General features: G+C 40.8%; 1 protein-coding gene across 5 annotated transcripts in view; it reads right to left on the reverse strand.

Moving 5' to 3' along the window:
* The window catches only part of LOC133539606 (CUGBP Elav-like family member 3), a 149,012-nt gene that overhangs the window by 1,503 nt on the left and 135,009 nt on the right, over positions 1-12,500 (reverse strand). The gene's annotated exons all lie outside the window — the stretch shown is intronic.

Here is a 12,500-nt window from a genome sequence, read left to right on the forward strand (position 1 = left end):
TTTAGCTTCCAATTATTTTATTTTTTTTCTAAATAATATGGGACCTTAATGGAAAAAAAGAGAAAAATCCAACCTTCAATACAAGTGCATTTATTCAGTGGGGAAAAAATCCCACATAAAGAAATAATTATTTGACATCAAATAATGTGTGTCACAATTATTAGCACCCCTGGTGTTAATATTTTGTACAACCCCCTTTTGCCAACAAAACAGCACCTAATCTTCTCCTATAATGTTTCACAAGATGGGCAAAGACAGAAAGAGGGATTTTCAGCCATTCCTCTTTGCAGAATCTCTCTAAATCATCCAGAGACCTGGGTCCTCTCCTCTGTACTCTCCTTTTCAGCTCACCCCACAGGTTCTAAATGGGGTTGAGGTCAGGGGACTGAGATGGCCATGGGAGGAGCTTGATTTTGTGTCTGGTGAACCATTTCTGTGTAGATTTGGCCATATGTTTAGGGTCATTGTCTTGCTGAAAGACCCAGTGACGACCCAGCTTCAGCTTTCGGGCAGAGGGCAACAGATTTTGATTTAAAATGTCCTGGTATTTCAAAGCATTCATGATGCCATGCACCCTAACAAGGTTCCCAGGGCCTTTGGAAGTGAAACAGCCCCACAGCATCACTGACCCACCCCCATACTTCACAGTGGGTATGAGGTGCTTTTCAGCATGCGCATCTTTCGTGGTACGCCAGACCCACTTAGAGTGTTTGTTGCCAAAAAGCTCAATCTTGGTCTCATCTGACCAAAGCACACGGTCCCAGTTGAAGCCCCAATACCGTTTGGCGAACTCCAGACGCTTGCGTTTATGATTGTGAGTGAGGAAAGGTTTTCTCCGTGCATGCCTCCCAAACAGCTTGTTGGCGTGTAGACAGCGCCTGATGGTTGATTTGGAGACTTTGTGACCCCAGGATGCTACCATTTGTTGTAATTCTGTAACAGTGAGCTTTGGAGATCTTTTGATTTCTCTTACCATCCTCCTCACTGTGCGTGGTGGCAAAATAAACTTGGGTCCTCGTCCAGGCTTATTTACCACTGTTCCAGTTGTTTTGAACTTCTTAATTATTCCTCTCACAGTGGATATGGGCAGCTGCAGTTGAGTGGCAATCTTCTTGTAGCCTCTGCCTGACCTGTGAAGGTCGACGCACATCTGCCTCACTTGTATGCTGTGTTCCTTTGTCTTTCCCATGTTTAAGAGTGGATAAGAGAAATGGCCTCGGTGTCACGTCATATTTATACCCCAGGGAAACAGGAAGTGATGAATTACTAATTAAATGTTCCTACGTACTCTGGTAAACTTTGTAAACTACTGTAGAAATGACAGAAATGCTTCAATTATATTTATTTCCTGGGAATTGTTAAGGGTGCCAATAATTGTGGAACAGGTGATTTAATGAAAAATAATTATTTTTTAGTCAGGGATTTTTTTATTTTCTTACAATTCATTTGAGTTGAAGGCTACATTTTCCTACAATTTTCAGTGTGACAGTATTCTTCTGCAATAAACACTGAATTTATTTTAAGGCTTTTAACACATCTCAACCAGGGGTGCCAATAATTATGGAGGGCACTATATATATATATATATATATATACATATATCCATACATACAGTACATATGTATATACACACACATATATGTATCCATACATATATATATATACATATATCCATACATACATATGTATCCATACATATATATACATATATCCATATGTATCCATATATATATATATATATATATACATATATCCATACATCCATATGTATCCATACATATATATATACATATATCCATATGTATCCATATATCTATATATGTATATATCCATACATATATATATATACATATATATACCCATACTTACATACATACATACATATATATATACATACATATATACATACATATATACATACATATACACACATATATACACATACATATACACATACACATATACATACATATATATACATGCATATATACATATGTATACATACATATATCCATATGTATACATACATATATCCATATGTATACATACATATGTATACATACGTATATACATACATATGTATACATACATATATACACACACATATATATATATATATATACATATACACATGCATATATATACACACATATGTATATATGCATATATATACACAGACACATATAATATACTTAAATATATACACATACATAAACATACAAACATACATATGTATATATACATATATATACACACACACATATATACGTGAATATATATACACATACATAAATATGCACACACCTACACACGTATAAATATGTATATACATCTATATACATCCTATATATATATATATGCATATATATATATACATGAAACATTTTTTGTCAAACATTTTTTAGACACCCCCGATCTAAAATATTAGGAACCTCCCCAAAAATGTTTTATATATATATATATATATATATATATATATATATATATATATATATATATATATATATATATATATATATATATATATATATATATATATATACACACACACACATATATTCTATGCCCATGATACTACTATATTTATGATAACTCAAAACAGATAATTATTGTGAAAAAACAAAATTAACTTTTATAAGTTTTCTTTTTCACTATTATACAGTATATCTGGTCTTACTTCATAATTACATTAAAACATTATTATCTATTCATTATAAACCAAAACAGATAATTATCATGACATAACAAATTGATGCTAAGATGAAGACAAATGTAATAGTTAAGGTGTGACAGTAGCTGTGTGTTGCTGATGTTTACATGTGGAAATGTCCAGACACAAATGTCTTGCAGTGACCCACAAACACGTACATTATGTAAACACTCGCCATCTCTTCGAACAACGCTGACTCACAGAAACTGATCAAAAACAAGGCGGCGAGAAAGTAGCGGCCAAGTTGCCCCATAAAGTTACTGCTGTTCTTGATAGCCAATCATATTCCTTCCCGGCGGGCTGTTAAATGTTATTGATCAGCAAGCGCACAGGTCAATAGGGAATGCATCCACAATGCACCAAACACTGTTGCTGCCGTCACTCCAGCAAAAGGACATGCAGGTCAGCGCCTGGCTACTTGCTTGCTCGAGGTGACAATGCAGAAAAAAAGTGCCAGGGGCGACCGACACAGGCAATCAATGGCCGCAGCAAACCAATCAACTTACAACCACGTTAGAGAAAGGGTGGGGAGGGGGAGACGGGGCTTTATCGCTCGCTAGGCAACCATTGCCATAGCGATGGGGTCCTGGGTGGATAATCATTGGACGCAAGTATTAATTCATAAATGAAAGCATTATTCCTGTCTGAAACACGGCTATTGAATATAGTGCAGTGGAACCCGTCTAAGTCGAAGCCCGCCCCACCTGCTGACTCACGGCCACACAGGTCAAACCCAAACCAGCTTGCATTGACTTGGATCTGTTGACAAGGGTTGTGCACACCTTATTTAGATTAGGGTGATGTCAGATGTTGTTGTTTTTTAGAAAACAGAGCTGCTGCGCTCATTTGATTTCATATTCTAAAAAAATACAAATTAAATGGGTCCAATTTTGAAGGAGAACTGCACTTTTGGGGGGAATTTTGCATAATTCACAATCCTTATGTGAGTGAAGCCCCCCTCATGTTTTTCTTTATCTTTGCATTCTAATTTGTAAAAAAAAAAAAAAAAAAAACCTTAGCAAGAGTCAGCCAAGATTAGAGGTAATGGGGTTCGATCTATACTCTCGATAAAGCACTCTAAAGAACAACAAAAAAGCTTCTTAACAGTTTATTTACACGCTGTAAGTATATTACGTATATTATATATACATTTGAAAATGTCTCTTTTTAGTAAAGCTTTTAGTGAATGCACCTTTTAACTATCAATTAAGCAGCTCACGGAAGTCTGCTGCTCATGAACTCACCAACCAACACTTTCTGGTATCAATCAATCAATCAATCATCCATCCATCCATTTTCTACCGCTTATTCCCTTTCGGGGTCGCGGGGGGCGCTGGCGCCTATCTCAGCTACAATCGGGCGGAAGGCGGGGTACACCCTGGACAAGTCGCCACCTCATCGCAGGGCCAACACAGATAGACAGACAACATTCACACACTAGGGCCAATTTAGTGTTGCCAATCAACCTATCCCCAGGTGCATGTCTTTGGAATGTTTACTTATATAGCCCTAAATCACTAGTGTCTCAAAGGGCTGCACAAACCACTACAACATCCTCGGTAGGCCCACATAAGGGCAAGGAAAACTCACACCCAGTGGGACGTCGGTGACAATAATGACCCAGTGGGACGTCGGTATCACAGCCTTCCTGTTCGAAAAAAGGTCCTCATGCCTCGTATCAACCTCACATTTAGACGCATACTGCCCACTCGCAGAAAATGACAGCTGGGATGGGCATCGAATTTGGTACTTTTATAGGTACCGACCAAAGAACTACCGGGTACCGATTTCACCCCAAAAAAAATCAACCGGTACCATATTGCGATACGGTCATGTCTGGTCACAAACTAGCACAGAATAATTTCCACGCTGACAAAGCAAGAGGAAGGCGTCCAAAAGTACAATATGGCTTTACATCTTAAAAATGCGCTAGCTTGATGCTAATTTACACTGGATTTACCATAGACATGCTAAAGATTGGCATCAGCAATGGCGATAGATTTGTAATGGAACGCTACAATAAAACAGATGGTGTGTAATAAATACAATACTTAAAGTTTAAACTAAGGTTTTCAAAATTAACGAATCAACCAAGCATGGAATTGATCACAAAATATTATCGCATGAATCCTGTATCAACACAGATTAATCACCCAGTTTGGTTGTGATACGACAGACGTCCATCCATCCATCCATCATCTTCCGCTTATCTGAGGTCGGGTCGCGAGCGCAACAGCCTAAGCAAGGAAACCCAGACTTCCCTCTCCCCAGCCACTTCGTCTAGCTCTTCCCGGGGGATCCCGAGGCGTTCCCAGGCCAGCCGGGAGACATAGTCTTCCCAACGTGTCCTGGGTCTTCCCCGTGGCCTCCTACCGGTTGGACGTGCCCTAAACACCTCCCTAGGGAGGCGTTCGGGTGGCATCCTGACCAGATGCCCGAACCACCTCATCTGGCTCCTCTCCATGTGGAGGAGCAGCGGCTTTACTTTGAGTTCCTCCCGGATGGCAGAGCTTCTCACCCTATCTCTAAGGGAGAGACCCAAACTCATTTGGGCCGCTTGTACCCGTGATCTTATCCTTTCGGTCATGACCCAAAGCTCATGACCATAGGTGAGGATGGGAACGTAGATCGACCGGTAAATTGAGAGCTTTGCCTTCCGGCTCAGCTCCTTCTTCACCACAACGGATCGGTACAACGTCCGCATTACTGAAGACGCCGCACCGATCCGCCTGTCGATCTCACGATCCACTCTTCCCTCACTCGTGAACAAGACTCCGAGGTACTTGAACTCCTCCACTTGGGGCAGGGTCTCCTCCCCAACCCGGAGATGGCATTCCACCCTTTTCCGGGCAAGAACCATGGACTCGGACTTGGAGGTGCTGCTGACAAATACAGACGTATTCAAGTGAAGTGTCTTAGGAGCCTAATTTGCAGAAAGCTAAGGACTAGGCAGCCAGACTTATTTCATGTATATTCCAGAGAACCAACGTCTTCTTCTTGGTAGAGTGGCCGTGCCAGCAACTTGAGGGTTCCAGGTTCGATCCCCGCCTCCGACAACCGAGTCACTGCCGTTGTGTCCTTGGGCAAGACACTTTACCCATCTGCTCCCAGTGCCACCCACACTGCTTTAAATGTAACTTAGATATTGGGTGTCACTATGTAAAGTGCTTTGAGTCACTAGAGAAAAGCGCTATATAAATATAATTCACTTCACAATTGTAATCCACTTTGTATCCTTTTTATGATGTCGCCCCTGTTGTTTTCATTCAATTGTTTTGTACAGCGCTTTGTGATTTTACCTGTGAAAAGTGCTTCATAAATACAATTGACTTACTTACAAACTATTGGATTCAATTCAATTCTTGGGGGTAACGATTCGATTCAGAATCAATTCTCAGTTCAAAACGATTCTATGTTTAAAATCAATACTTTTTTTTATTAATATTGGGTGCGAGTTCTATTATTAACTATTTTCCTCCATAACAAACAGCTCTGATGCATTTTTAAAAGAAAACTGGCTTTGTTTAATAATTTTCTACCCAAACGTTTAATAAAGTCAAATACAAAAAAAGGCAACAAGAGAAGTATCCTTTCTGAAGTAAATCTGTACTCATCTCCATCAAGTGAGTGAGGGACTGAACAGGACAGTTCTGAATGGAACACGAGGAGTTAAGTTTATACCAAAAAGTTCTATTTTGGTTTCATCTGACCACATGACATTCTCCCAATCCTCTGCTGTATCATCCATGTATCCATTTTGGTATAAACTCAACTGGTCGTGTTTGGAGGAAGAAGAATACTGAGTTGCATCCCAAGAACACCACACCTACTGTGAAGCATGGGGGTGGAAACATCATGCTTTGGGGCTGTTTTTCTGCTAAGGGGACAGGACGATTGATCCGTGTTAAGGAAAGAATGAATGGGGCCATGTATCGTGAGATTTGGAGCCAAAACCTCCTAACAGTGAGAGCTTTGAATGGTTGACCAAATACTTATTTTCCACCATAATTTACAAATAAATTCTTTAAAATTCCAGGATTTTTTTCCACATTCTGCCTCTCACAGTTGAAGTGTACCTATGATGAAAATTACAGACCTCTGTCATCATTTTAAGTGGGAGAACTTGCACAATCGCTGGCTGACTAAATACTTTTTTGCCCCACTGTAACTTTCGAAACACATTGTAAATTTAGCGCCCTCTCGGCATCTGTGTAAATGTTGCAAACGGTCCCTTTTTAATTCATACTTGCTGCCGGGAACCAAAGGAGTAAACATCAAGGTCTATAACTGGGGCTGAAAGCAAGACGACCACAGATGGGTGCTTGAACAGGAGAGGCTTGTCAAAGGCGCTGTCAGGTCTCCGTGCCCGAGTAGTTGCCAAGGAGATTAATATAAATGCAGGCACTTGAGCACCCTTTGAGGGGAAAAAAGGAGAAAACTGACAAAAAAAAAAAAAAAAGAGGGGAATTTATATCGGCACAAAGTGCTGCCACGCAAAATCAAGACAACATTGGGTGCATTTTTAAAGGATAGTCCTACCTTTAGATCAGGGGTGCCCACACTTTTTCTGCAGGCGAGCTACTTTTCAATTGACCAACTCGAGGGGATCTACCTCATTTATATATATCATTTATATTTATTTATTTATGAAAGAGACATTTTTGTAAACAAGTTAAATGTGTTTAATGATAATACAAGCATGTGTAACACATATAGATGTCTTTCTTTCACCAAGACAAGAATATAAGTTGCTGTATTACCTGATTCTGATGACTTGCATTGATTGGAATCAGACAGTAATGATGATAACGTCCACATTTTCAAATGGAGGAGAAAAAAAGTTGTCCTTTCTGTACAATACCACATGAAAGTGGTTGGTTTTTGGCATCTAATTCATCCAGCTTCCATACACTTTACAAGAAAAACATTGGCGGCAAATTCCGTAGCTTGCTTGATTGACATTCACGGCACCCGAGGGTCTTGTGAGATGACGCTGGCTGCTGCCAGTTCATTATTATGAAAAAATGACAGAGAGGAAGGCGAGAAACACTTTTTATTTCAACAGACTTCCGTCAAAACTCTAAAGGCCGACTGCACATTTCCTATCTTCACAATAAAAGCCCTGCTTCATGCTGCCTGCGCTAACAAAATAAGAGTCTCGGAAAGCTGGCGTGCACTAGTGATGTGCACGCCAGCTTTCTGAGGGATCGCTTGTGCACGCCAGTTTTCCGAGACTCTGTATTTAGTTAGCGCAGGCAGCATGAAGCAGGGCTTTTATTGTGAAGATAGGAAATGTGCAGTCAGCCTTTAGAGTTTTGACGGAAGGTACGGCGCGAGAGTCTGTTGAAATAAAAAGTGTTCCTTGCCTTCCTCTCGGTCATATTTTCATAATAATGATCTTGCAGCAGCCAGCGTCATCTCACAAGACCCTCCGGTACCGTGAATGTCATTTAAGTGACGTCTTGGTGAAGATTGATGATCACTCATTTTTAGGTCTATTTTTTTTAAAAGCCTGGCTGGATATCAACTGACACACCCCCCGCGGTCGACTGGTAGCTCGCGATCAACGTAATGGGCACCCCTGCTTTAGATTCATTTTCATCTACCAACCTCTTTTGGCTGGCCTTTTCTACACTCACATGTGCCATGTAATGTACGACATCATTTTTAGTTTTATTAGCAGATCATTTACTAACATTATCATCACTGCCAATGTCATGTAAAATTATATAACATGCATGTAACGAACTCACAAAACCTTTCCCATTTGGAAACTGAAGCCGTGGACTATGGGGGTGTTTGTTTTCCCGAGATGCAAGAATAGAAGTGGACATGGCGTGAAGGTAAAGACATAGCCCGGTTGGTAGCGTGGCCGTGCCAGCAACTTGAGGGTTGCAGGTTCGATTCCCGCTTTCGCCATCCTAGTCACTGCCGTTGTGTCCTTGGGCAAGACACTCTACCCACCTGCTCCCAGTGCCACCCACACTGGTTTAAATGTAACTTAGATATTGGGTTTCACTGTGTAAAGCGCTTTGAGTCACTAGAGAAAAGTGCTATATAAATATAATTCAGGTTTCACGGTGGCAGAGGGGTTAGTGCGTCTGCCTCACAATACGAAGGTCCTGCAGTCCTGGGTTCAAATCCAGGCTCGGGATCTTTCTGTGTGGAGTTTGCATGTTCTCCCCGTGAATGCGTGGGTTCCCTCCGGGTACTCCGGCTTCCTCCCACTTCCAAAGACATGCACCTGGGGATAGGTTGATTGGCAACACTAAATTGGCCCTAGTGTGTGAATGTTGTCTGTCTATCTGTGTTGGCCCTGCGATGAGGTGGCGACTTGTCCAGGGTGTACCCCGCCTTCCGCCCGATTGTAGCTGAGATAGGCGCCAGCGCCCCCCGCGACCCCAAAAGGGAATAAGCGGTAGAAAAATGGATGGATGGAAATATAATTCACTTCACTATTTAATTTTACTATAAAAAAGGAACAAAGGGTGCAAACAAAAGGCGCGCACAAGGCGGAGAACAAACTTGGCTTTGAAAACAATAAACTAGCACTTGGAAAACAATTACTGTGACGGGAAAATAGACACAAGTCACTTGGCATGGAACTATGGTAGCATTGGTAAGATGGATAGCAGAAGTCCAACAGAGTAATGTCACCACCCCGACCAACAGAAGAAGACAGGCTTTAAATAACAGTGACATGATTGGTGACAGATGTGTGAGTCCAAACGTGGAACAGGTCAAACTAATGGGTAACCATGGAAACAAGACAAGGGAGTGAGAAAGCAGGAACTAAAAAGAGTCCAAAAACCAAACAGAACATAACTTAAACGAAACATGATCCCAGACATGACAAGCTGGTAGCAACCTGCGGTGTTGTAACCTCTTTTTACATCTGTCACGTCATAAATGTACCTTCTCGCTGGTTACTAGTCAAGAAAACAGGGGTGTCCAAACTACAGTCCAATTAGCAATTGGGACGAGCAGAGAGTTTTCATAATCAGTGGTCTGCTGCCTACCATTTTGTTGCCATCTGGTGGCCATCAAAGTGACTAAAGTAAGTGTCCATTAATTATACATCAATGTAAATATGTACACAGCAATTACTTATATGGCCCAATCCAAACATACTTCCCTAGTCATGATGCAAGAAAAACATTTCAACCAGCACAAACATGGTCACAAATAACACATCGTGCTCATTGAACTTAGAAAATACTTTAAAAAACGTCCAATCAGCATAAAAAAATGCGAACTACACCCATTTAAACAAATTTAGAGGTGTTGAAAACGCCATATAAAATAATCAATGCCAACCGGTAGGATTATAATAACAAAGCCAATGTATATTGGCATCAAGCTAGCACAACTTTGAAAAAGTGGACTCTTGCTTAAAGGGGAACTTTTCTTATCAATTGGTACTGTGCCTATTTTTGTGTATTTGTGATCTTCATAAGTCCCAAAAATGTGGATTCAAACCAAGGAGGCATATTTATAAAACAATCTTGCCTGCTTTCATAATTCTTCCAAACGAGCCGTTTGGAAGAAGAACTCGTGACGTTTTTTCTAGTTGTGAAGTCAGCTCCATATGTGATCAAAAATAACCAAAGGTTTTTTTGCGCAAGTCCGCCATTGTAGTCAGGGAGCTTCTTCTATTTCTCGATCTCTTGTTGTGGGGAATTCATCCTCTGCTGTGGCCATTTCTAGTACTAAGGAGGGTTGTACGGTATACCGGTATTAGTATAGTATCGCCATACTAATGAATAATTTTTGGTACTCTACCGCTTCTGAAAAGTACCGCAAGTACGCCATTGGTGGATCTACACCTAACATCCACTCTCCCGTCCAAAGGCAAAACCCAGTAACTCAATTTTGGTCAAAACTGAGCTGATAATTTTTTAGTTCCTAGGTGATGGCTTCATGGTGGCAGAGGGGTTAGTGCGTCTGCCTCACAATACGAAGTTCCTGCAGTCCTGGGTTCAAATCCAGACTCGGGATCTTTCTGTGTGGAGTTTGCATGTTCTCCCCGTGAATGCGTGGGTTCCCTTCCTCCACTTCCAAAGACATGCACCTGGGGATAGGTTGATTGGCAACACTAAATTGGCCCTAGTGTGTGAATGTTGTCTGTCTATCTGTGTGGGCCCTGCGATGAGGGGGCGACTTATCCAGGGTGTACCCTGCCTTCCGCCCGATTGTAGCTGAGATAGGCGCCAGCGCCCCCCGCCACCCCGAAAGGGAATAAGCGGTAGAAAATGGATGGATGGAGTTCCTAGGTGATATGCTTTACGTTAGTGTATGCGATATTGTAATCTGTTCCGTAAGTAAGCTGTTACGCGCATGGCAGGACCTAGCAACTACCACATAACCACGTAGATACAACAGAAAAACCTAGTATCTCAAGGGACCAATCGGAGCTTCTTTGTCAGTCGCCTTATTGTCTTTAATGAGACATTTGCACGAATGGGGGCCGACGGTCAACCTGATTATGTGATATTATGGCACGAGGGGATATTTGCAAGCACCTTCATTAAATGTATTGTTCTTGATTCTTCCCCTTGCATACTCTTTTGGGCAGATAACTGTGGAGGTCCAAATAAAAACTGGATGCTGTACACGGCTCTTGTCCAATGTGCAAACGCAGAATGGGGCCCACCCGAGATTGTGATAAAATATCTGGATAAAGGGCACACGTTCATGAGAGCAGATTCGATCCATGGCTCAATCGGCAAGAAAATGAAAGCTCAAGAAAACATCTATACTTTTGATGACTTTGTAAATCTTTGTAAGACAGCATCAAGATGGATTGGTTTTCCTTTGCCTTCTCAAAATCGGCTAGAAATGAGTTACTAGGTTTTGCCTTTGGACGGGAGCACTGTACTGATACCAAGTACAATAGCCTACCTAGTCGATATTTTTTGGCATCATTGCATCTTCTTTGGTTTAAAGAATTGTTATATGTTTATAAAGTCACATGAGGACTTTGAATATGACCAATGTCTGATCCTGTAACTACTTGGTATCGGATTGATACCCAAATTCATGGTATCACCCAAAACTAATGTAAAGTATCAAACAACAGAAGAATAAGTGATTATTACATTTTAACAGAAGTGTAGATAGAACATGTTGAAAGAGAAAGAAAGCAGATATTAACAGTAAATGAACAATCCATCCATCCATCCATCCATTTTCTACCGCTTATTCCCTTTCGGGGTCACGGGGGGTGCTGGCGGCTATCTCAGCTACAATCGGGCGGAAGGCGGGGTACACCCTGGACAAGTCGCCACCTCATCGCAGGGCCGTAAATGAACAAGTAGATTAATAATTTGTTTTCCACCATTTGTCCTTAATAATGTTGACAAAATAATACTACGATAAATGACAAAATATGTTTCTGCATATGTCAACAGCTAAATTAGGAGCCTTTGTTTGTTTACTTACGACTAAAAGACAAGTTGTCTTGTATGTTCACTATTTTATTTAAGGACAAACTTGCAATAAGAAACATGTGTTTAATGTATCGTTCGATTTTTTGTTGAAATAAACAATGCATTTATCTATGGTCCCCTTTATTTACTAAAGTACCGAAATAATTTTGGTACCGGTACCAAAATATTGGTATTGGGAAAACATTAATACGAAGTAGCGTATAGGTGTAACTTATTTCTGTCAGTAGTCCTGCTATGGAAGCGCTAAAAACTACAACAAAGAGGAGAATACGCTGTCAAAGTGGAGGCATGTAAATATGGTCAGAAAGCGGCTTGAAGATGATCGGACTAAAGAACCACCA

This window comes from Nerophis ophidion, linkage group LG21 (genome assembly GCF_033978795.1).
Source record: "Nerophis ophidion isolate RoL-2023_Sa linkage group LG21, RoL_Noph_v1.0, whole genome shotgun sequence".
Taxonomy (NCBI): Eukaryota; Metazoa; Chordata; class Actinopteri; order Syngnathiformes; family Syngnathidae; genus Nerophis; species Nerophis ophidion.